This window comes from Ziziphus jujuba, chromosome 3 (assembly GCF_031755915.1).
Source record: "Ziziphus jujuba cultivar Dongzao chromosome 3, ASM3175591v1".
Classification (NCBI taxonomy): Eukaryota; Viridiplantae; Streptophyta; class Magnoliopsida; order Rosales; family Rhamnaceae; genus Ziziphus; species Ziziphus jujuba.
The window spans coordinates 30,281,479-30,304,996 of NC_083381.1; the positions used below are offsets into that span (position 1 = coordinate 30,281,479).

The following is a 23,518-nucleotide window of genomic DNA, read 5'->3' on the forward strand; positions in this document are numbered from 1 at the left end:
TCTCTCTCTCTCTCTCATTCTCTATCTCTATCTCTCTCATCCACCTCCTCTTCTTCTTTGATATCCATTTCTCACTCTCAATGTTCTCCACTTTGAAGTGTTTATGATGTCTTTTCCATCCAGTATCGCCTTTTGCCTTTCATCGTTGCCAGCGACAACAACACTATCATTATCATTAAGTGAGTCTTTTTTTTTTCTTTTTTAAATATTGAATTTTGTTTCAATTTCTTATGTATCGCCTTCAAAAACTATTCCTCAACAAGATTGAATCTTTATGCTTCCAAAATGGGAATTAAGTATGCTGCAACAAAACGGTCGTTTTCAATTTTTCATTGTTTAATCTTTATTTGTGGATTATGGCATCCACTAACTTCATCTTTATTTAGCATTGTTTTTATTTTTTTTCGTTTTTTTTTTTTTTTTTAAATTTCAATGGTATCTGTGAAAGAAACTCTTAATTATTGTTTGGTGGACAAATTTCTAGCTTTGGAATTATCACATTCTTTTTTTCTTTTCTTTTTTTTTTCTTTTTTTTTTTTCCTGAGATGCACATTTGAATAATGAACAGTTTGGGTGCATGGAAAGGAACATTTATGCTTTCAAAGTGAAGAGCTTTGAATGCCTTCAAAATGTTAGTTAATTTGGAGTAGTTATAATTGATGACTTTGAAAATATTACATATGAAACCATCGCTTGTGAGCTTAAAACAATTGGCAACTCTTAAAAAAACTAGATTTGGATCAGCTGCTATGGTGATGGTAATGTTGAAGGATAGCTTTAATTTGGTTATGTCTAAGAATCTCATGGTGTAGTGAAGAGAGAACTTTAAACAAAAGCATTTACATGAATGAAAGTGTTAAATTTTATTGAAGAGAATTGGAATTTAAGCGACAATGAAGTTTACTAACTTTTTTAGCTTAAAGCATGGCTTAAAACCGTGGATAGAACATGTTTCTTTAGCATTACCATCACATCGCTTTTAAAATTTTTACCCTTACCTTGTCATGTTCTTTAGCATTACCATCACATGACTTCTACTTTATGAAATTTATTTATAGACATGATTGTCAAGTTGCTGGTGACCAAACTACTAGTAGAGTGATTAGCACTCTCAATGAGGATTCAAGGAATTTCTACAAGCCTCTTCAGAATGATGAATGGGGGTCAAAATAGGTAGCATTCTATAAAAACTTTTATTTTAAATACTAAAATTCCGTATTAGATTTGTATATTTTTCCCTATCTATCATGGCACTCAGCTAATAGAGGTATCTGATGGCTTGCAACCTCACCTTGTATTGGAAGATATTTTCTATAGAAACCCCAATCCATCTATCATTGATATTTAGATTAGCTCTAGAACATGGTATCCAAAAGCTTCTAAAGACTACATCTTAAAATGTCTCAAGAAAGATAAAGAAACAACAAGCCTAAAATAACAAGAATGGAATCAAACTCTATATGATTTGAACCTACGACATCAGATTTTGAAGACCCACATTCTACCAAACTAAACTGACAGTGCTTTAATAGCAAAAAAAATTATTTTGTGGCCTATAGTGTCATTGTAGAGAATCTTTGTCTCGTTTTCCACATTTTTATTTCTTCCATTGATATACATAAAATATCTTGCCATTTCTTGTTGCTGGTCTCTCTCATATATATATATATAATATAACATATAATAATAAAAGACTTATATTATATACATATTAATTTAAAGATGAAATGCATCGTAAAGTTTAAAAAAAAAAAAAAACACAAATGTTGTTAGGGAATTCTCAATTAGAAGTAAAAAGGGACTTATTTTGTTGTTTTAAGAAAAGGAATATTGACTATATGTTATATAGATTACCATACTAAATCATTGTACAATTCAAGTCAAGTTGTACATTTCAATTCGAATTTGAGATTCTATGAACTAATATAAATGGTCAATTGTTAACTACATGCACACATCGGGTCATATATGTATTATCATTATGTACTACATTTTAGATGCTGAACAACAAAATTTGATTTTGGAAAAACACATCATTATGGGAATGTCCATATAGTAAAAAATTTATGACAATCTATTGAGATATAGTACGCTACAAGTGACTATTTGCGACACGTAATGAATTGTAATTTTAGGATGATTGACCATTTTAATCCAGTCCATATAATGTCCTTTTTAGGTGCTAGAAGAGATGCATCTCAAGAACACCAATTAGTAGGTATGACAGGGCTAATGTTGGATCCATAAAAACAAATGATTGATTTACCTATTCAAAGCAATTTACGTGAATGTTTGTCTTTAACAAAATATATCACTTCTTGTTATGGACCCCATAAAGGAGTTGTGGATATTGCCATACAAACATCAGATGTTGGATATCTAACATGTAAAGTTGTTGAAAGAGTTCAACAAAGTGTTGTATGTAAAACAAATTTTTGCACCACCTAAGGTATTTTTGTAAGTCCTCGCAATGGGATGATATTGAAAAAATTTTTTATCCAAACATTGATTGGTCGTGTATTAATAGATGATATGTATATATAGGCCTTTGATGTATTGCCATCCAAAATCAAGATATTAGGATTGAACTTGTCAATCAATTCATAACCTTTCAAACACAACCAATATCTATCCCAACTTTCTTTACTTGTAAAAGCACATCTTCAATTTGCCAATTATGTTATGGTTGGATACCTACTCATGGCAACCTGGTTGAATTGGGAGAAGCTATAGGTATTATTGCGAGTTAATCTATTGGGGAACTAAGCACTCAACAAACGTTAAGAACTTTTCATACCGGTGTGGTATTCATAGGAGGTACTCTAGAGCATGTATAAGCCCTTTCTAACGGAGAGATGAAATTCATTGGGGATTTGGTTCATCCTATATGTACATATCACAGCCATCTCACTTTTCTATGTTACATAGACATGTATGTAACTATTGAGAGTGAAGATATTATATATAACATGACTATTCTATAAAAAAAAATTTTTTTGTTCAAAATGATCAATATGTAAAATCTGTACAAGTTATTGCTGAGATCTATGCAGGAACATACACTTTATACTTTAAAGAAAAGGTTTGGAAACATATTTATTCTAACTTAGAGGGAGAAATACATTGGAGTATCGATGTATAGCATGCACCGACATTTACATATGGTAATGTACATCTCTTACCAAAGAAGTCATTATGGATATTATCGGGAGCTTTGTACCGATCTAGTGTAATCTTTCTTTCACTCCACAAAGATCAAAGATCAAAGGAATGTTCATTTTCTTTCTGTCAAAGATATTTTTTTTCTAGCCTTTCAAGAAATCCAGTAAGTAATGATCGAATAAAAATTCTTTAGTTTGGGCTTTTCCGCTAAAAAGAGAAAGCATCATTTTTGACTATTCATAATTTAATCAAATTATATATAAATGTCATTATAATTTTATATTTCCTTCTATTCTACATGAGAATTCTTAGTGATTTTTATTGTCCAAGCGACGATGAAATAGATTCATCATTCCATTCCAATGGATTCAAAAATGAAAGAAAGAACTAATGCCTCATCCTATTATCTCAATTGAAATCCCAATAAATGGTATTTTTTGTAGAAATATTATTTTTGCTTATTTTTATGATCCTTAATACAAAAGAAAAAGTTCAGGAATTACTAAATATGGGATGATAGGGTTGTATTCAATCCTTAAAAAAGAGGATTTGCTTGTGTATCAAAGAGTCAAAGAATTTAAGCCAAAATACCAAATGTAAGTAGATTGATTTTTTCCATTCTCGAGGAAGTATGTATTTTGCTTGAATATTCTTCCATAATTGTATGGAACAATAATATTATTGGAGTAGATACACAAATCACTTTAAATATAAGAAGTCACGCAGGTGGATTGGTACAAATGGAGAGGGAAAAAAAATATTGAACTTAAAATCTTTTCTAGAGATATCCATTTTCCTATAGAGATGGATAAAATATTTTGACACAGTGACATCTTGATACCTCCAAGAATGGTAAAGGAAAAAAAATTTAAGGAGTCATAAAAAATTTAAAAATTGGATCTATGTCCAATGGATAACACCTACCTAGAGAAAATATTTTGTTTTGGTTCCCCCCATAATCATATATGACATAGCGGATGGTTTAGAAACACTTTTCCACCAGGACGTATTCGAAGAAACTGATAATCTAGAAGTTATAGTTGTAAATTATATTCTTTATTGAAATGGCAAATCAATTCGAGGAATTTCTGGCACAAGGATTCAATTAGATCAAACTTGTTTAGTGTTGAATTGGGACAAAGACCAAAAAAAAAAAACAAAAAAAAAAAAAAAACCTTCTTTTGTCAATGAGGCCCACGCTTCCTTTGTTGAAGTACAAATGGTCTGATTCAAGAATTGCTAAGACTCAACTTAGTGAAATTCCATATTCTATATATTAAAAAAAGGAATGATCAGTTAGGTTTAGGATTGATTTCTGATAATAGGTCAAACCATACCATTCCATTTTATTCTATTTATTCTAAGGAAAAGATTCAAAAATCACTTAGCCAAAATCAAAAAACTATTCATATATTGTCAAATAGAAGTAAGGAATCTCAATCTTGATTATTTTTTCATCATCTAATTGTTTTCAAATGAGTTCATTCAATGATGTAAAATATTACAATGTAATAGAAGAATCAATTAAAAGAGATCCTCCAGTTAGGAATTCATTAGGCCCTTTAGGAACAACCGCTCATATTGATAATCACCTTTTAAAAACTCATAATCATATCTCCGTAACTAAATATTTACAACTTGACAAATATCACAATTTCCTTGCTAAAATTTCATAATTATCATAAATAAACATATATATATATACACACCTTTACCAAAACTTTATACAGATAAATAATCTCAAAATATAATTTAAAAATTTACCACCCACCTAAAAATATAAACTACTCCATTTCCTATATGGGATCTATTGCACGATTTACATGGTCATCGAATATAACATCAACAATGCAATGTATATTAAAATACTAATTTTTATTGCGTAGTTTACATACAGCTAACTTTGGAGGCCAAACACAAAATAGTTTTCCCTCACTATATCATAGATTCAGTGACAATGTTCATATTATCATATAATTGTTGTCACTGCTGCCTTGAAAATTTCTTGGCTTCAAATTTTACCCCAAAATATTTGAATCCAATTGTGACAAAGGTTTACAAACTATCACTGAAAAGGTCCATGTTGACTAATCAATTACCAATAGTGACAATAAAGAGTTGCAACTATTTTGTTTAGTCCAAAACGATATCTTTTTGTATAATCTCATCTATCAAAATTCCTAAATTTTTTTTTCTAAGTCCAATGTCCCAAAAAAAAAGAGTAAGTGCTCCAATCCAAAAATAATATAAAAAGAGGGCCCAAATGCCTTTAAGATAGTAAAAGCCAATTTTCTTTTACAAAAAAGCCCTAAATTATTCAAAATTTTCAATCTCTTAGATGGCCTTTCCCTTTCCCTCTCGACGGTGTTTTATATAAGGGGAATTTGGTCCAATACCCCTATTGGAAGACCCTTAAGGAAATTTACCCACACGGTTCTCAATATTTTTCTTTTGCCCTCTCATTTTTCAATATTCATAAAGTATCCTTTTCAAATATCAAAAGAAAAATAGAAGGAAAATGGTCCATTTTTCCCTTGAACTAGAATGAACTATGAAGAAAAGAGGAAGACAAAACAGCTCTAAGATCTCTTCTCTCTCTCTCTCTCTCTCTCTGTGGGTGCGATCCCGTCTCTCCCTCTCTCAATCATTGGTAAGTTTATCTTGTTGAAATTTTTGGGTTTTAGTTCAAGGGTTAGGTTTATTCGAGATTATTTGTTGGGTTTGTTCATGTTCTTCATTTTTCATTTATCACAAACTTTGATCCTTCTCCTAGTAATCCTTCTCTATTTTTAATTCTTCTTTTGGTAATCATTTCTCTATTTCTCTTTTCAAACCCACCTATTGTTTGTTTGTATGCATCTGTCAAAATTAGATTTGAAGTTCTTACTTGGTTTCTTTTTTTTAGTGAAATCCTTTGGTGAGTACATAGAAAGAGGAATTAAGGCAAATAACCTTGAAGAATTGCACAAGATAATTCATACTATCGTCTATGCTGATCTCACAGTGAAGAAATCTGATAAGGAACCACCCCAGGACACCATAAACATTTATGGTACACCTCCCTGCACTTTTTTGATAAAAAATTCAAAACCCACCACTTATTGGTCGAACATTTTCTCAAGGCTTTACAATTTTTATTTCAATCATTTATTGCTATTTCATTTTTTGATTGTAGACCCCATTTTAGGTCATTCCCCCCCCCCCCCCCCCCCTTTTTTTTTTTTTGGTGAGCAAAGACTAAAAGAACCATAATAATGGTAGTGAACAGAGAAATGATAAAAATAAACAATAAGCATCCCATTTACTATTTCATTCTTGCTAAAACGTATATGTTTTCTTAAAGTTTAAATTTTTGTGAGGTTGATAATTATTGAATGTTATCTGGTCTTGTGTTTGAATGTCTTAACATTATATAATAATGTCTAGCAGAGAAGATATTTAGTTTAAATCCTAAGCAAATACCTACATATTTAATTTTACCTAACATATATGTTGGGAGTGGAATGAGAAGATGGAAGTGAGGAAGAGACTAAGAGACTTAGAAGTGAAAAAGGGTTCTGGGCACAGTTGGATCGAACTTAACAATAGAGTTCGTGGAATTTCTGTTGGACATAAACTCATCCTCATTGTACCATGATAGATGCAATTTTGGATTCCCATGGAGATTCCCCCCTGGTCTTATTCCATGCTTTATGATGAAAGGGGAGTCGGTGTGGTGTAAAGTGAAGATTGAGGGAAGTAGAGCAAAATTCCCTTTGGGGTATTCTATAGCTACGGTTTCACTAGCTTTAGTATTCACTGGCTTTCAAGGAATGAAATATTATCAGGCACCCTTCACTATTTCGGATAGTATTTATGGTTCTACCTTTTTCTTAGCAACTAGCTTTCATGGTTTTTCATGTGATTATAGGTACTCTTTTCTTGATCGTATGTGGTATTCACCAATATCTTGCTCAACTGTGAACTAGTGAGTCAAAATTACTTGTGTTTGTTAAGTTACCATGTAGCTGCATTGTCAAAGTTTTTTAGATCGATCTTTGTTCTCTTTTTGCGGAAAGAATAATATATAGATATGGCAGGATGTAAACCTCACTAGATGCATATGGGACATGAGAAACTCTTGTATGGTCAAACTTTCTCACTCCACATCCTTACATATCTTTTAAATATCAATGTATAGATATATGTAGGAGTAAATGTGTTTACATTACAATTGTGCTTGTTCAATGCATCTTGCTTTCCGTAAAGAGCTTCATCTCTCAGCTAAAATATATTGTTATGTTTGGCTAGGACAAGCTATGATTTTTTTTTCCCCTCTCAAACCTTGGCAAAACAAAACATGTACATATTACCTTGTTTTTGTTCTATCCATGTGAGTTGGTTCAACTTTACATTTTCTTACATTAGATTACCATATCATATGCATATATATATCTATACACACACTTGAAGTAGCTAGGCATATATGTATATATTAACTCTATTGTCCAATATGATTATGTTTCTATGCCAATAATGGATACTCATTCTAATATTATCTTATCATAATCTCTTTAACCATGTTTTAATCATAATCTCATTAACTACGTTTTATTAGTTGTGTATCTATATTTGATGTGCTTGGAAATTTACTGTTATTTAGATGCTAGCAGAGTTAATATATCTGTCATGTTTATAAGGCATGGTTAAAGTTCTCTACGACTTAAAAGGCTTACCTTCAAACGCCTTATAGTCAAATCCTAGATATTCTTATTTTTATCTGTCATGTTTATTTATACATATATATATGTATGTATACATAGGAGACAATATGTATTTCTTGATCAAAGAAATGGAATTGTCTCCTTTGAAAGTCGAATTCTTATTGAACATGGGCATGGAAGGCCATTGGAGAATGCCATGCATGTTTTTTTGTTACTGGTGAAGTTCAAGATCAATATTAGATTTGTTACATGTGTTGATGGTGTGATGAATGATTATGGGGGTCTAATCCCCCTCATTTTATTCTTCTTTCTTTAGTATAGAAACAATGAGCTCCAACTTACTTTTTTGTGCCAATATCCATGAACTTGCAATAAATACAATGTCTTTAATAAATGCATTTTGTGTATAACTTAACATGCAGATAACGAGCATGTTAAAGAGAATTTGGTTATATATGCTAAATGCTGAGTTATACTGATAATATGCAATTGTGGTTATATATACTATGTATATTATAACTATTCTCTTTTGTTCTAATTTAAGATTAAACTACCTTTAGTTTCTCTTTGTAGCTAGGTTTGATCATATAACGTTAGAAAAAAAAAAGTTAGTTACTTGGTTACATGAATGACTTTCTTTGTTTGTTTTTCCTTTTATAAATGAAGAATCTGACGATAGTTGCTCTCTTTCTTTGTTTGACAGGTTCAACTTAAAGAAGCTCACATATGAAGAAAGGAAGAACTAGTTAATTGAAGGATTGACTAAATTTGGGCAGTGGCATAAATTTTCAAAGGTACATAGCCAAAATTTTTCTCCCTAATTTTGTGTTTATTTTTGATGAACTATGGAAGAATGTGAATTTTTTATGCTGAGGAATGTGGATTTTGTATGCTGGAATAATTATATGTTATGTGCTTTTTTGTATGCTAGAAGTATGGAGATTGAAGATTGAATTGTGGAAAATAGAAATTGAAGTTTTGGAAAAATTGTATGTTTTGTTTGGTTTCATAATTGTATATTCTATTTAACTTGAAGTTTTATTTTGTTTATTTGCATTACAAGGTCATATGAATGGTGACATTGACATATTGTCCATCAACTAGCTAAAGCAAAATTCTAAGTGAATTAGCTCATAATGTATATCACGTGTGCAATATCTTTGCCCCCAAAATTCATATTTATGTAGACTCACATATAATGTGCATCATAGTTTTGTTCACATGTTTTTTAATATATTATGTAAGTTGTTTCATATATTCAAAGTCTAAATACACTACTATATCTTGGTTGTTTACTTTTTTTTTTTAAAAACAATGTTAAAGCATTTTATCCTCCTAATGCGGCTTTCTTATGTTAACAATGATTTGGAGGAAATGGATTTTATTATGTCCACGAGAGAAAATAACTTGATGACCTTTTGCTTTATTCTTTTATATGACCTTCTCTAAATTATTACCATGTAGTTTTGTATGTTATTGGTGTTTGATTCTTTACCTAAAAAGCTTTTCTTTTATGTTGTCTAACCTTTTACAAAAAAAACTTTTATGTTTGATTTGATTTGTTTACAAAAAACCAAAACTTGCCGTGGAAAAAACAAAGGAAGCTTTATCTCAACACCCTTAAAAAATACAAAGAAAAAATAAAGAAACAAAACTTCATCTCATCTCAGCACCCTTGAGCGGGCTATATCTCAGCACCCTTAAAAAATACAAAGAAAAACAAAAAAATAAAACTTCATCTCATCCCAGCACCCTTGAACGGCTATCTCTGAGGTAATTGTTTTAATATTTTTAATATTAATACTCTGTGGAACCCTTGATAACACATGACAATAAGTGGAGATTTGTCTTGAGGTCTATGTGAACTATACTCTTCTATAAAACTTTGTAGGTTTTCCTCATTTTCCACAACGTATGGCTCACATGACAAACACACATGGTATATAAACTTGAAGATTAATTGATGTTGTGTAGAATCTAAGTTGAAAGCGCTGTAGAAAACATCTTCAAATTCTGTCAACGTACAATTAATCTTTGTTCTTTGACGTTGGTATCTCCAAGTACCTTCAGAACATACACTCCATCTTCCATCATAGAATAGTAGAACTGAAATTTCTGACTTTGAGCACAAAGGGTTTACCAATTCAAAATATAATAAGTATGTCCTTGTCACAAGCTTGTGGTAATTCGTGAGGTCGTATGACTAAAAATAATTGCAGTCGTAGAATCTTTGCTGGAAGGTTTAACTATAATCCTAAAGCAAAAGTAATGAAAAAATACAAATGCATTTTCAGTAAACAAGTACAGAAAATAAGCCAAACAATTATGTTTAAATGTTGCATATTAACGCCTAGTAGAATAGCTACTCCTGACAGACATAGTGAATCAAGTAGATTAAGATGTCTAGTTTGTGGCACATGTGCTAAATCATAACATGATGTTAGCTTGAATGGATGCAATGTTGACAATGTGGTGTTCGGTGGATTATTTTGCTCAACATCATAAATATAGTTACATTTACAATGTCATTCGTATACAATAACATTATCAAAGTGGACAAATTCGATTGTCCAATCAGTTTGCTTTCAGAAAATGGAAAATTAAATATTCCGATTGAACAGCCTTTAAATTTTCCAACAAACAAGTGTTTCGTAATTACCAATGGAACGTATGTAACGAACAGAGGTTGTAATTTTCTAATGGAATTTTCCAAACCATTTGTGGATTGTTTTACATAAAATAGCACCAACATAGAACTTGCACTTATATATCATGTCAAAACGTGACATACAATGAATCCAATATAAGGGAAAAATATATACATATCTGTACATATATTTATATATATATATATACACATACCAAAAAATCTTTAACCCTGATCCACACAAACGTACACTTTAATTACACCCTTTTGAAGTCTATGGGCTCCATAATGAAGATTTTTAGTCTTGTTGTTATCACAAAAAGTTGGGGGTATGCAGGGAGAGTGAACTGAACTGTAGGTGGTATTGTGTTCTCTGCAATGGTTGGTTAGTGCGAAGAAAGGCTGAAAGGTATGTAACCAACAAAAGAGAAAGAGAGAGGGAGACACACAGGATTCATTGAATGCGGTAGAAGGGAGAGTAAGAGAGAGGGATAGAAGTTAATGAGGGTATATGAGAAATGGGAGATGGTAAAAAAATTTGTTTAAATATTTTCCACTTTATTTGACAGTTAATGAGAAATGAGGGTGGATGAGAAATGGGAGACTGTTACATTTATTATGCACTTTCATATCCATTTATTTAAATATTTTTCACAAGTGCACAATTAATTCCCTCCTGACAACTCTCGTTTGGACATACTACCATGGAGTCGTATTTTAAAAGTGATTGGAAGAAGCTTGCAAGCTGGGAATAGTCTACAATCTAAAACTAACTACATTTCAATGCATACCATTCAAACAAGTTCAAATGGTCAGAAACTAGAGAGCCAATATTTAAGAACTCAATTACCATCCATTTAAATTCTCATCCTTCTTATTTATTGCTTTTCCACATCTCAAATAATATGGAGAATTTAATAATGAAATTGGGTCCTTACACATCATCTAGACACGAGAATCATGTACAAAAACTAAAATCTAAATTTGAATTAGCAAGAGAAAATTGTACAAGTGTTTTATGAATAACAACTAGAGAATATTATAGCTCCTACAAAAGGCTCTGTTGGTATCAATCCCGAATTGACCCAATGTTCTCCATCAATGTCAAAATCTCGAACACCAATTGGCACCACAATTGGTATAATGCACTTTAATGGCAGCATTAAAAGCATACGAGACACCTTCACTAAAACGAAAACCAATTTGATACCTGGATGAAATCAAACGAAATATCTGCAGTTGGTTACAATATTTACCATACAAGTTTCAAAGAAAATAATTAAATACCTAGAGTATCCATAAAATGAAGTATAAAGGTTCAAATCTAACAATTGAGGCAATAGCTCATACCCAATAATATCCCTTCCTCTCTATGAATTGTATAGAACCAAAATCCAATCTCATAGACTGATTTCCTAAACGATGCCCAAATCTCCAAAACATCAAAAAAATACCAATTTCAATCAATACATTGAGTAGATGGCCAACCTTTAACAAATATTAATCCAGACTGCTAGAAAAATATAAATATTAAAAAAAGACACTCAAGTCATTTTTAATTTTTTTAAAGGATAAAATAGGTATAAGAGGGTAGATAAAAAAAAAAATTTGGAAGGGAGAAGGTACATTTCATTAACATATATGCATATCAACACAAGGGGGGGTATTTTTCATTAAAGCTTTCAAAATAGGGGCATTCACCCAAATTCGTTTCAAAAAATAATATCTAATTTCATACATCTTTAGGAACTAAAAGAGTCAGAAAAATATGCTAAAAGGATGTCCGCAAGTACATTCTATGAATTTCCTAAAGGCAAGACAAATAACATAAGATATAATTAAAAGTAACACAGGAAACATTTCTATGTCAAGTAACACCTTCAAACTTATAAACATGTCAAATTCAAATAACAGTGAAAAAATTCCATCAATGGCATGGAAAATGCTATAAATGTTGGAAGCTATCTACAAATGAGTATAATGAAGGATAAAACACTCATAAATTACGACTGAAAAGGCTTAGCTTCAAATGCCTTACAGTCAAATCCTAGATATTCTTATTTTTATCTGTCATGTTTATTTATATATATATATATATGTACAAATAAGAGACAATATGTATTTCTTGATCAAAGAAATGGAATTGTCTCCTTTGAAATTTGAATTCTTATTGAACATTGGCATGGAAGGCCATTGGAGAATGCCATGCATGTTTTTTTGTTACTGGTGAAGTTCAAGATCAATATTAGATTTGTTACATGTGTTGATGGTGTGATGAATGATTATGGGGGTCTAATCCCCCTCATTTTATTCTTCTTTCTTTAGTATAGAAACAATGAGCTCCAACTTACTTTTTTGTGCCAATATCTGTGAACTTGCAATCAATACAATGTCTTTAATAAATGCATTTTGTGTATAACTTAACATGCAGATAACGAGCATGTTAAAGAGAATTTGGTTATATATGCTAAATGCTGAGTTATACTGATAATATGCAATTGTGGTTATATATACTATGTATATTATAACTATTCTCTTTTGTTCTAATTTAAGATTAAACTACCTTTAGTTTCTCTTTGTAGCTAGGTTTGATCATATAACGTTAGAAAAAAAAAAGTTAGTTACTTGGTTACATGAATGACTTTCTTTGTTTGTTTTTCCTTTTATAAATGAAGAATCTGATGATAGTTGCTCTCTTTCTTTATTTGACAGGTTCAACTTAAAGAAGCTCACATATGAAGAAAGGAAGAACTAGTTAATTGAAGGATTGACTAAATTTGGGCAGTGGCATAAATTTTCAAAGGTACATAGCCTAAATTTTTCTCCCTAATTTTGTGTTTATGTTTGATGAACTATGGAAGAATGTGAATTTTTTATGCTGAGGAATGTGGATTTTGTATGCTGGAATAATTATATGTTATGTGTTTTTTTGTATGCTAGAAGTATGGAAATTGAAGATTGAATTGTGGAAAATAGAAATTGAAGTTTTGGAAAAATTGTATGTTTTGTTTGGTTTCATAATTGTATATTCTATTTAACTTGAAGTTTTATTTTGTTTATTTGCATTACAAGGTCATATGAATGGTGACATTGACATATTGTCCATCAACTAGCTAAAGCAAAATTCTAAGTGAATTAGCTCATAATGTATATCACGTGTGCAATATCTTTGCCCCCAAAATTCATAATTATGTAGACTCACATATAATGTGCATCATAGTTTTGTTCACATATTGTTTAATATATTATGTAAGTTGTTTCATATATTCAAAGTCTAAATACACTACTATATCTTGGTTTACTTTTTAAAAAAAAATAAAAAAATTTAAAGCATTTTATCCTCCTAATGCAGCTTTTTTATGTTAACTCTGATTTGGAGGAAATGGATTTTATTATGTCCATGAGAGAAAATAACTTGATGACCTTTTGCTTTATTCTTTCATATGATCTTCTCTAAATTATTACCATGTAGTTTTGTATGTTATTGGTGTTTGATTTGTTTACCTAAAAAGCTTTTCTTTTATGTTGTCTAACCTTTTACAAAAATTTTTTTTATGTTTGATTTGATTTGTTTACTAAAAACCAAAACTTGCCATGGAGAAAATAAAGGAAGCTTTATCTCAGCACCCTTAAAAAATACAAAGAAAAAACAAAAAAATAAAACTTCATCTCAGCACCCTTGAACGGCTATCTCTGAGGTAATTGTTTTAATATTTTTAATATTAATACTCTGTGGAACCCTTGATAACACATCACATTAAGTGGAGATCTGTCTTGAGATCTGTGTGAACTATACTCTTCTATAAAACTTTGTAGGTTTTCCTCATTTTCCACAACCTACGACTCACATGACAAACACACATGGTATATAAACTTGAAGATTAGTTGGTGTTGTGTAGAATCTAAGTTGAGAGCGTTATAGACAACATCTTCAAGTTTTGCCAACGTACAATTAATCTTTGTTCTTTGACGTTGGTATCTCCACGTACCTTTAGAACATACACTCCATGTTCCATCATAGAATAGTAGAACTGAAATTTACGACATTGAGGACAAAGGGTTTACCAATTCAAAACATAATAAGTATGTCCTTGTCACAAGCTTGTGGTAATTCGTGAGGTCGTACGACTAAAAATAATTGCAGTCGTAGAATTTTTACTGGAAGGTTTAACTATAATCCTAAAGCAAAAGTAATGAAAAAATACAAATGCATTTTCAGTAAACGAGTACAGAAAATAAGCCAAACAATTATGTTTAAATGTTGCATATTAACGCCTAGTAGAATAGCTACTCCTGACAGACATAGTGAATCAAGTAGATTAAGATGTCTAGTTTGTGGCACATGTGCTAAATCATAACGTGACGTTAGCTTGAATGGGTGCAATGTTGACAATGTGGTGTTCGGTGGATTATTTTGTTCAACATCATAAATATAGTTACATTTACAATGTCATTCGTATACAATAACATTATCAAAGTGGACAAATTCGATTGTCCAATCAGTTTGCTTTCAGAAAATGGAAAATTAAATATTTCGATTGAACAGCCGTTAAATTTTCCAACAAACAAGTGTTTCGTAATTACCAATGGAACATATGTAACGAACAGAGGTTGTAATTTTCAAATGGAATTTTCCAAACCATTTGTGGATTGTTTTACATAAAATAGCACCAACATAGAACTTGCACTTATATATCATGTCAAAACGTGCATACAATGAATCCAATATAAGGGAAAAATATATACATATCTGTACATATATTTATATATATATATATACACATACTAAAAAATCTTTAACCCTGTTCCACATAAACGTACACTTTAATTACACCCTTTTGAAGTCTATGAGCTCCATTATGAAGATTTTCAGTCTTGTTATTGTCACAAAAGGTTAGGGGTATGTAGGGAGACTGAATTGAACTGAACTAAAAGAGTCAGAAAAATATGCTAAAAGGATGTCCGCAAATACATTCTATGAATTTCCTAAAGGCAAGACAAATAATATAAAATATAATTAAAAGTAACACAGGAAACATTTCCATGTCAGGTAACACCTTCAAACTTATAAACATGTCAAATTCAAATAACAGTGAAAAAATTCCATCAATGGTATGGAAAATGCTATAAATGTTGGAAGCTATCTATGAATGACTATAATGAAGGAAAAAACACTCACAAATAAAATACACACTTACCATGGAATAAAGGAATGGAAACAGAGATGCTATTGGAAGCACTGCAAACAAATTGAGAAAGACAGTCAGTCATAAACAACTACTATGCTGAGAAAATCATATAGATCATACATCATACAAGTGGTCCTGGACATGTGTGATTCAAGCAGGAAATGAAGAAGAGATCATTTCTTAAACAAATTCTATAAAAACATGGTATAAATAAGATTGATCCAAGTAAAAAGTACCAAATGACGAAAAATATCAGTGTGATGGACAACTAAATTCTATTTGAAAAGGAAAGCAAAAGGCAACAATAAATGTCTAATCTATTTATAGATAAAATAAAATAACTTGAAAAAAAAAAAAGAAGGATGAAGAAGAGGAAGAAGAAACAAGGCTATAAGTCGGACTTAAAAAAGGTTAACAAAACTGAATTAAAGTTAAAGATGTTTGTTGGATCTTCATTCAATCCTACTTCAAAGCATGTCTATCAAAAACAAAGTGTCAAGAAGAAGGAAGAATGTGAAAATGTTTTCCATCAAATTCTTTTGCTACTTCCTTGTCAACCTCTGCCAACCTTCCAAACTGCAGCATCAAATTCATCCACCAGTAATCTAAAAAGTACAGAACATATAGCAGAGAACAAATTACACATCACAGATGCAACAAATCAAACAAAACATCAACATGATCAACATTCAACAATGCTTTGAAATGCCAAAAACCAAAAATTAATAAAAATAAATAAATAACAAACAGTAGAATAATAAGAAAAAGCATACCATTACACAACACAACAATCCAAATAAAAAGAAGGCCTCGAATTGGTAAACCACATTGTATCTCTTTATACTGTTCCACCTTACAACCTGGGCAACTCTCATAGTAAACCACATTCTTTAGCAGCCTCTCTCTACTCTCTTCCGCCAACCTTTTTTTTTTTTTTTTAACTTACTTCTTCGGCTTTCAATACTCTCATAGATTTCTCATTTATATTGAGAGATTGAGATGAATGAAACTCTATTATTGCTTCACCATTAAATGGATTTTAGTAAAGCACCGACTAAGCATAGCCAATGAAGCATGGCAGACAAACATAGAGACACCTTGCTCGTCCTTTATTAAGTCCCAACTTATATGGTGAAACTATAACAAATAACGTGTGGTTCTAACTCCTAACAATGTATATAAACTTATTTGTCTTTATTTTTTATTTTTTTTTCTCCCATCTTTGTCTATTCCAGAAAGTCATATCTAGTAAAAAAAAAAAAATTATATATATATATATATATACCAATAATAATAATACATATTAAACACATTTTTCATTTCCTCTTTAACTATCATCATTCAATGTGTCAACCAATCATAATTTATACAGAACCGATGGCAGATAAGCAGTGGCACAAGGCATCTAAGTAAAGCAAAGACATACATTAAATAAGTATCACATGCAAAATTGCCACTACAGTATGCATCATATTTGCAATACCAAATGCAAATTATCAAACACGCAGAAACCTTAAGGGCAACAGATTTTGCATCATAATTAGATGCATAACCATAAGCAACTAACCATCATTACTTAATCAATTTTTCATACCAACCACAAATTTCCAATAAATGGACAAAATTATTCTAAATTTCATAAAATGTTTTAGAGCCTTTAGCATATATGTTGAAACATTCCTTACATAATTGCCAATGAAGAGTTCACGTTAATATTCAATTTCATTTCTGGCTTGTCATTTTCCAAATAGACCTTTCAACAAAATAACAAACAAATTTTGGGTTCTTATTCAACACATATTCCGCTCGTTAGCCTAAAGCCACTTAAAAAAATGATTAGATAACCTCCTGCACCTTGATGTCAATGGAATAGGGTAAGCCATAAGTCTCAATAGCTCCAGAATTGTCCATGACCCTCCAAATAGAAGTTTGAAACATCCATATTTTAGACTAACTATTCAAAGGGAAATCTTTTCTTTTTTGGAATGGGGGAACCGTATTACAAACCCCCAACTTTAACTAGTTCAGCAATCAAGCTCAATAGGAAAAACAAACTCTTGTCCTAATAAAGTTAAAATTACTTTTACATATTTATATATAATGAACAACAAACAACAAACAACAAAAACCAAATGCAACCCCTAAATCATCATAGGAGATGCTTTTGATGAGTGAGAAATAAGAGATACAAGAATCTAAACCTTTTGGTCGTTGTCTTCTCTCCTGAGATAGATGAAGAACTTCGTGTAAAGTGAATAGTATACCCAATTCCAAAAACTCCAACGGTTTCATTCACATAAAGTGATTTACAATCAGAATTTTTTGTTTCCTTCGACACAAAAGCAGAGGGAAAACCTCGCAAGACTCTGACTGACAGGCAAACCAATCCAAAGCTTTCGCATTGGAAGGCATAGCGACCTTTAGAAATCTTCACAGAATCACATATGAAATTAAAACCAAACAAACCGACATAGTATCAAAACAGCAAAGTCTTACGGAATTTTCCAGTACCTGAAACCGAAAGAACCCATTGGAGGTAGAAGGACGATTCAGCTTCAACTTCCCCATAGCATCTTTGATACTCTCTAATCCCTTCTCAAGCATCAATGCTGGGGGTAGAGTACGTGTAATGCAAGTCTCCACCACAAAATCCCCATCCTCCATTCTCGAATCCTTGCTGATTTCCATTATCGGATCATCAAATCGCAACCGAACACTATCTAAAACAATAATTACAAAAGCATAAGGAAAAAAATTACAGAAATAGCCAAAAAAAAAAAAAAACATAACCCTAATTTTGATTCCAACTAATCCCAAAAGCAATCACAAAAAAAAAAAAAAAACACACCCCACAAATGTTTTAAAAAAACCCTAGAAACCACTCAAATTGAAAAGTCAAAGGAAAAATGAAGCAAACAGACCAGGCATTTTATCAGAGAGGCCAAGTGAAACAGCAAGCTTGGGCATCTGCTTCCGCCATGTAGTACCACCCTTGAGCTTCATATACAAATCCACGTCCTCCTTCTTCACAATATCCTAATTTCGAATTCCAAACCATCAATTTCTTTGTATGGAATTTTGGTAATCTGAGAGACGAAACGAGGCTATTTGGCAAAAGGACAACTAAGTGAAGAAAGCTTGATGAATGAGAAGAGATGAGCCAGCTTTGGGAAAGGATGATGAAAGAAAAGAGAACAGTTGGGTGAAAAAAAGAAAAAAATAACATAAATAAAAAAAAATAAAAATATTTAATTTGGATATAAAAATATTTTGAATTTATTAAAAATTAAAAGGATAGAAAAAAAATACCAAATGAATAAGTAAAAATCATGAAGCTCATCCCTATGGGGCATTAGCCAAATTCCTCTCTTAATTATTCTAATTTTTCAATCTCTTAGCTGGCTGGCCTCTCCTTTTCCCTCTTGGTCCCCCTTTCTCTCTACAGTTAGCCGTAAAGTTCAAACTTTTCAAAGCCCAAGTTGCTCAAATCCCTCTCTTCCTGCATCCTCAAATCCTCTACTCTCCTACTAGCCACTTCCCTCACAGTTGCCCCTGCATCGTTGGCCGAGGAATTCGAGAAAGATGCTCTGTCTGATTTTGATCTCATATTGCCCGTAATAACCAGAGTTCCTGATCCAGATGGTGGCCTTAGACAATATTTACTACTCTCCGTTAGGGCTGGACGATAGGGATACAAAGATTAAAAAGAAGCTTAACAGCTTGAAGGACACCTCGGAGAAGTTGAATCAGCAGGGCTCTGAACGCCCTGAAGAAGGAGACCCATTTGGAGGTGGAGCATAAACTGGCCGAGGCAAGGAAGAAGGTGGAGAACGCTATGTTTCTGACCCCTGCAATCCTCAGCTCGAACCCACCACAATGGCCCTGTCGTCGGAGAACTATAAAAGGCTCGTCTTCTACGATCTGAGGTTTGTTTCTAAACAAATTGGTCTATGAGTTGTTGTTTTTCTATGAGATTCAATAGAACCCGGTATTCAAGATCCAATTTTGCAAGTCGGGCTTTGATTTCTGCTTTTAGTTAGTTTTGTTTATTTTATTTGAATTTTTTGGTTTTTGAATTTGTTGGAATAGCTTCCCTGGAAAAAATTAAGCTGTTGGTGTGAGAGTTGAGGAAAAAATGCCCTTCTAACAAAGCAAGTTTTCCTTGAATTCTTTTGATTTATTTCATTTATTAAGCTGATTTGCTTCTTCAGTGGTAATTGATTCAAATGCATTTCAATATTTCCATCTATGCAGTAATGGGTTTCCATTCAATGGAATCCGCTAGACTAAGAAAGTTTAGTTTTTTTTGAAATTTTCTTATGCGAATTTTTTTCTTTTCAATCAAATGCAGGATGATGCAGTAATTAGAATAATGGTTTAGTTGTATCATATGTGTATTGTACAATTTAGACTTAACTGGAAGGAGGTTTTAGATATCATTGTCTTATCATTCTATAGAACTTATATTCTTTTAAGAATTCTTATTTCCCTGTTTCTTCAACTTATATTTACTTGGGGCTTAGTGGTCTTGAGGAACCAAGTGGAGCCGATCGATGAGGGGATCACCAGAGAAGCTTCATTCATCTAAATTTATATCTAAATGAAAGGTATAATTACCATGAAAATGCATATCCAATTGTTTTCTTGGTCAATTCTTTTGTACATTGCATTTGTGATGCAAATCTATAGATCATTCGTTTTGCATTTGTGATGTAATTGTAATTAAAATGTGATGCTTAATGGGTCCTATACTATGCTTTCTAATACTTTTTCCAGATTAATACATGTCTTCTTATGGATCATAATCTGGAAATCTATTACCATGTTGACGTCGCTAGTAATATACATTTGACATGTGATACTTTTGTGTAACACAAAAGATTTTCTGTATTTGTTTATTCTTGTCAGTCTCTAGCTTCATTGATCCTTGCTAGATTACTTTTGTTTTACTGTGATTGCTTTATTGGGATCCTTATGTAGTCCAACCACCAAGGATGACAGAGTACATTGTTAATGAGCGCTATGTTGATGTGGAGCCTCCAATCCTTAACAGAGTGAAGGTCAGTTTGTTGTGAAGGTTAGGTTATTGGAGCACATGTTTTATATATATATATATATATATATATTCCCTTACTTCGGGTTAAATTGTACACCTATTTAATTTTAGGGGAATTTGGCCCAATACCCTCATAGGACCGAGGTTAATGATTTTTGCCCCCTCACATGATATCTTTTTTGTTCTACTCCTCAATATCCATTATAACCTTCAAACAAAAAAAAATTACTTACATATCCTATTATATTTTAAACCAAACAAAAATCAACTTTTTCTAAACGTCTTTACACGAACACACAAATACAAAAAACCAAACAAACAGCTTTACACGAACACACAAATACACGAAAATCCCAAAATTTCATAAAAGTGTCTCAAATTTTGCAAAAAACTTGGATGACTGTTCACCCTCGGTAACTCCCAAGGAAATCATCGCTAACCAACAAATACCCTCTGGAAAAATTATCGACGGTTTCGTCGGTAATTCCCGAGGGTTTACAGTCCATAACATTTTACCAATTTTTTGGACCCCACAAGTCCCATAACGTGTGTTGAATGCAAAAACATGGCAAATAGGGATTCTAAAATTATGCTAAGTAGAGAAAATCCCAAAATTTCATAAAAGTGTATCAAATTTTGCAAACAATTTGGATGACTGTTCACCCTCGGTAATTCCCGAGGAAATCGTCGGTAACCAACACATACCTTCTGGAAAAATCACCGACGGTTTCGTCGGTAATTCCCGAGGCTGTACATTCCATAACATTTTACCAATTTTTTGGGCCCCACAAGTCCCATAACATGTGTTGAATGCAAAAACATGCAAAATAGGGATTCTAAAATTATACTAAGGAGAGAAAATCCCAAAATTTCATAAAAGTGTCTCAAATTTTGCAAAAAAATTGGATGACTGTTCACCCTCGGTAATTCCCGAGGAAATCGTCGGTAACCAACAAATACCCTCTGGAAAAATTACCGACGGTTTCGTCGGTAATTCCCGAGGGTGTACAGTCCATAACATTTTATCAATTTTTTGGGCCCCACAAGTCCCATAACGTGTGTTGAATGCAAAAACATGGCAAATAGGGATTCTAAAATTATGCTAAGTAGAGAAAATCCCAAAATTTCATAAAAGTGTATCAAATTTTGCAAAAAATTTGGATGACTGTTCACCCTCGGTAATTCCCGAGGAAATCGTCGGTAACCAACGCATACCTTCTGGAAAAATCACCGACAATTTCGTCAGTAATTCCCGAGGGTGTACATTCCATAACATTTTACCAATTTTTTGGGCCCCACAAGTCCCATAACATGTGTTGAATGCAAAAACATGCAAAATAGGGATTCTAAAATTATACTAAGGAGATAAAATCCTAAAATTTCATAAAAGTGTCTCAAATTTTGCAGAAAAATTGGATGACTGTTCACCCTCGGTAATTCCCGAGGAAATCGTCGGTAACCAACAAATACCCTCGGAAAAATTACCGACGGTTTCGTCGGTAATTCCCGAGGGTGTACAGTCCATAACATTTTACCAATTTTTTGGGCCCCACAAGTCCCATAACGTGTGTTGAATGTAAAAACATGGCAAATAGGGATTCTAAAATTATACTAAGTAGAGAAAATCCCAAAATTTCATAAAAGTGTATCAAATTTTGCAAAACAATTGGATGACTGTTCACCCTCGGTAATTCCCGAGGAAATCGTCGGTAACCAACACATACCCTCTGGAAAAATTACCGACGGTTTCGTCGGTAATTACCGAGGGTGTACAGTCCATCACATTTTACAAGTTTTTTGGGCCCCACAAGTCCTATAACGTGTGTTGAATGCAAAAACATCCAAAATAGGGATTCTAAAATTATGCTAAGGAGAGAAAATCCCAAAATTTCCTAAACGTGTCTCAAATTTTGCAAAAAAATATGATGACTGTTCACCCTCGGTAAATACCGACGAAACCGTCGGTAATTTTTCCAGAGGGTATGTGGTTGGTTACCGACGGTTTCCTCGGGAATTACTGAGGGGGTACAGTCATCCAATTTTTTTGTAAAATTTGAGACACGTTTATGAAATTTTGGGATTTTCTCTCTTTAGCATAATTTTAGAATCCCTATTTTGCATGTTTTTGCATTCAACACACGTTATGGGACTTGTGGGGCCCAAGAAACTTGTAAAATGTGATGGACTGTACACCCTCGGTAAGTACCGACGAAACCGTCGATAATTGTTCCAGAGGGTATGTGTTGGTTACCGACGATTTCCTCGAGAATTACCGAGGGTGAACAGTCATCCATTTTTTTGCAAAATTTGATATACTTTTATGAAATTTTGGGATTTTCTCTACTTAGTATAATTTTAGAATCCCTATTTGCCATGTTTTTACATTCAACACACGTTATGGGACTTGTGGGGCCCAACAAATTGGTAAAAGGTTATGGACTGTACACCCTCGGGAATTACCGACGAAACCGTTGGTAATGTTTCCAGAGGTATTTGTTGGTTACCGACGATTTCCTCGAGAATTACCGAGGGTGAACAGTCATCCTATTTTTTTAGAAAATTTGAGATACTTTTATGAAATTTTGGGATTTTCTCTCCTTAGGATAATTTTAGAATCCATTTTTTTTATTTTTTTGCATTCAACACACCTTAGGGGACTTGTGGGGCCCAAAAAATTGGTAAAATGTGATTGCCATAGGGTTTCGGTAATTGCTGACGAAACCTTCGGTAATTTTTGAATCAAAAACAAATTGAACATTTT

General features: G+C 32.3%; 1 pseudogene; it reads right to left on the minus strand.

Moving 5' to 3' along the window:
* The window catches only part of LOC132799166 (protein ZINC INDUCED FACILITATOR 1-like), a 65,177-nt pseudogene extending 46,473 nt beyond the window's left edge, over positions 1-18,704 (minus strand).
* Positions 18,705-23,518: the final 4,814 nt, after the last annotated feature.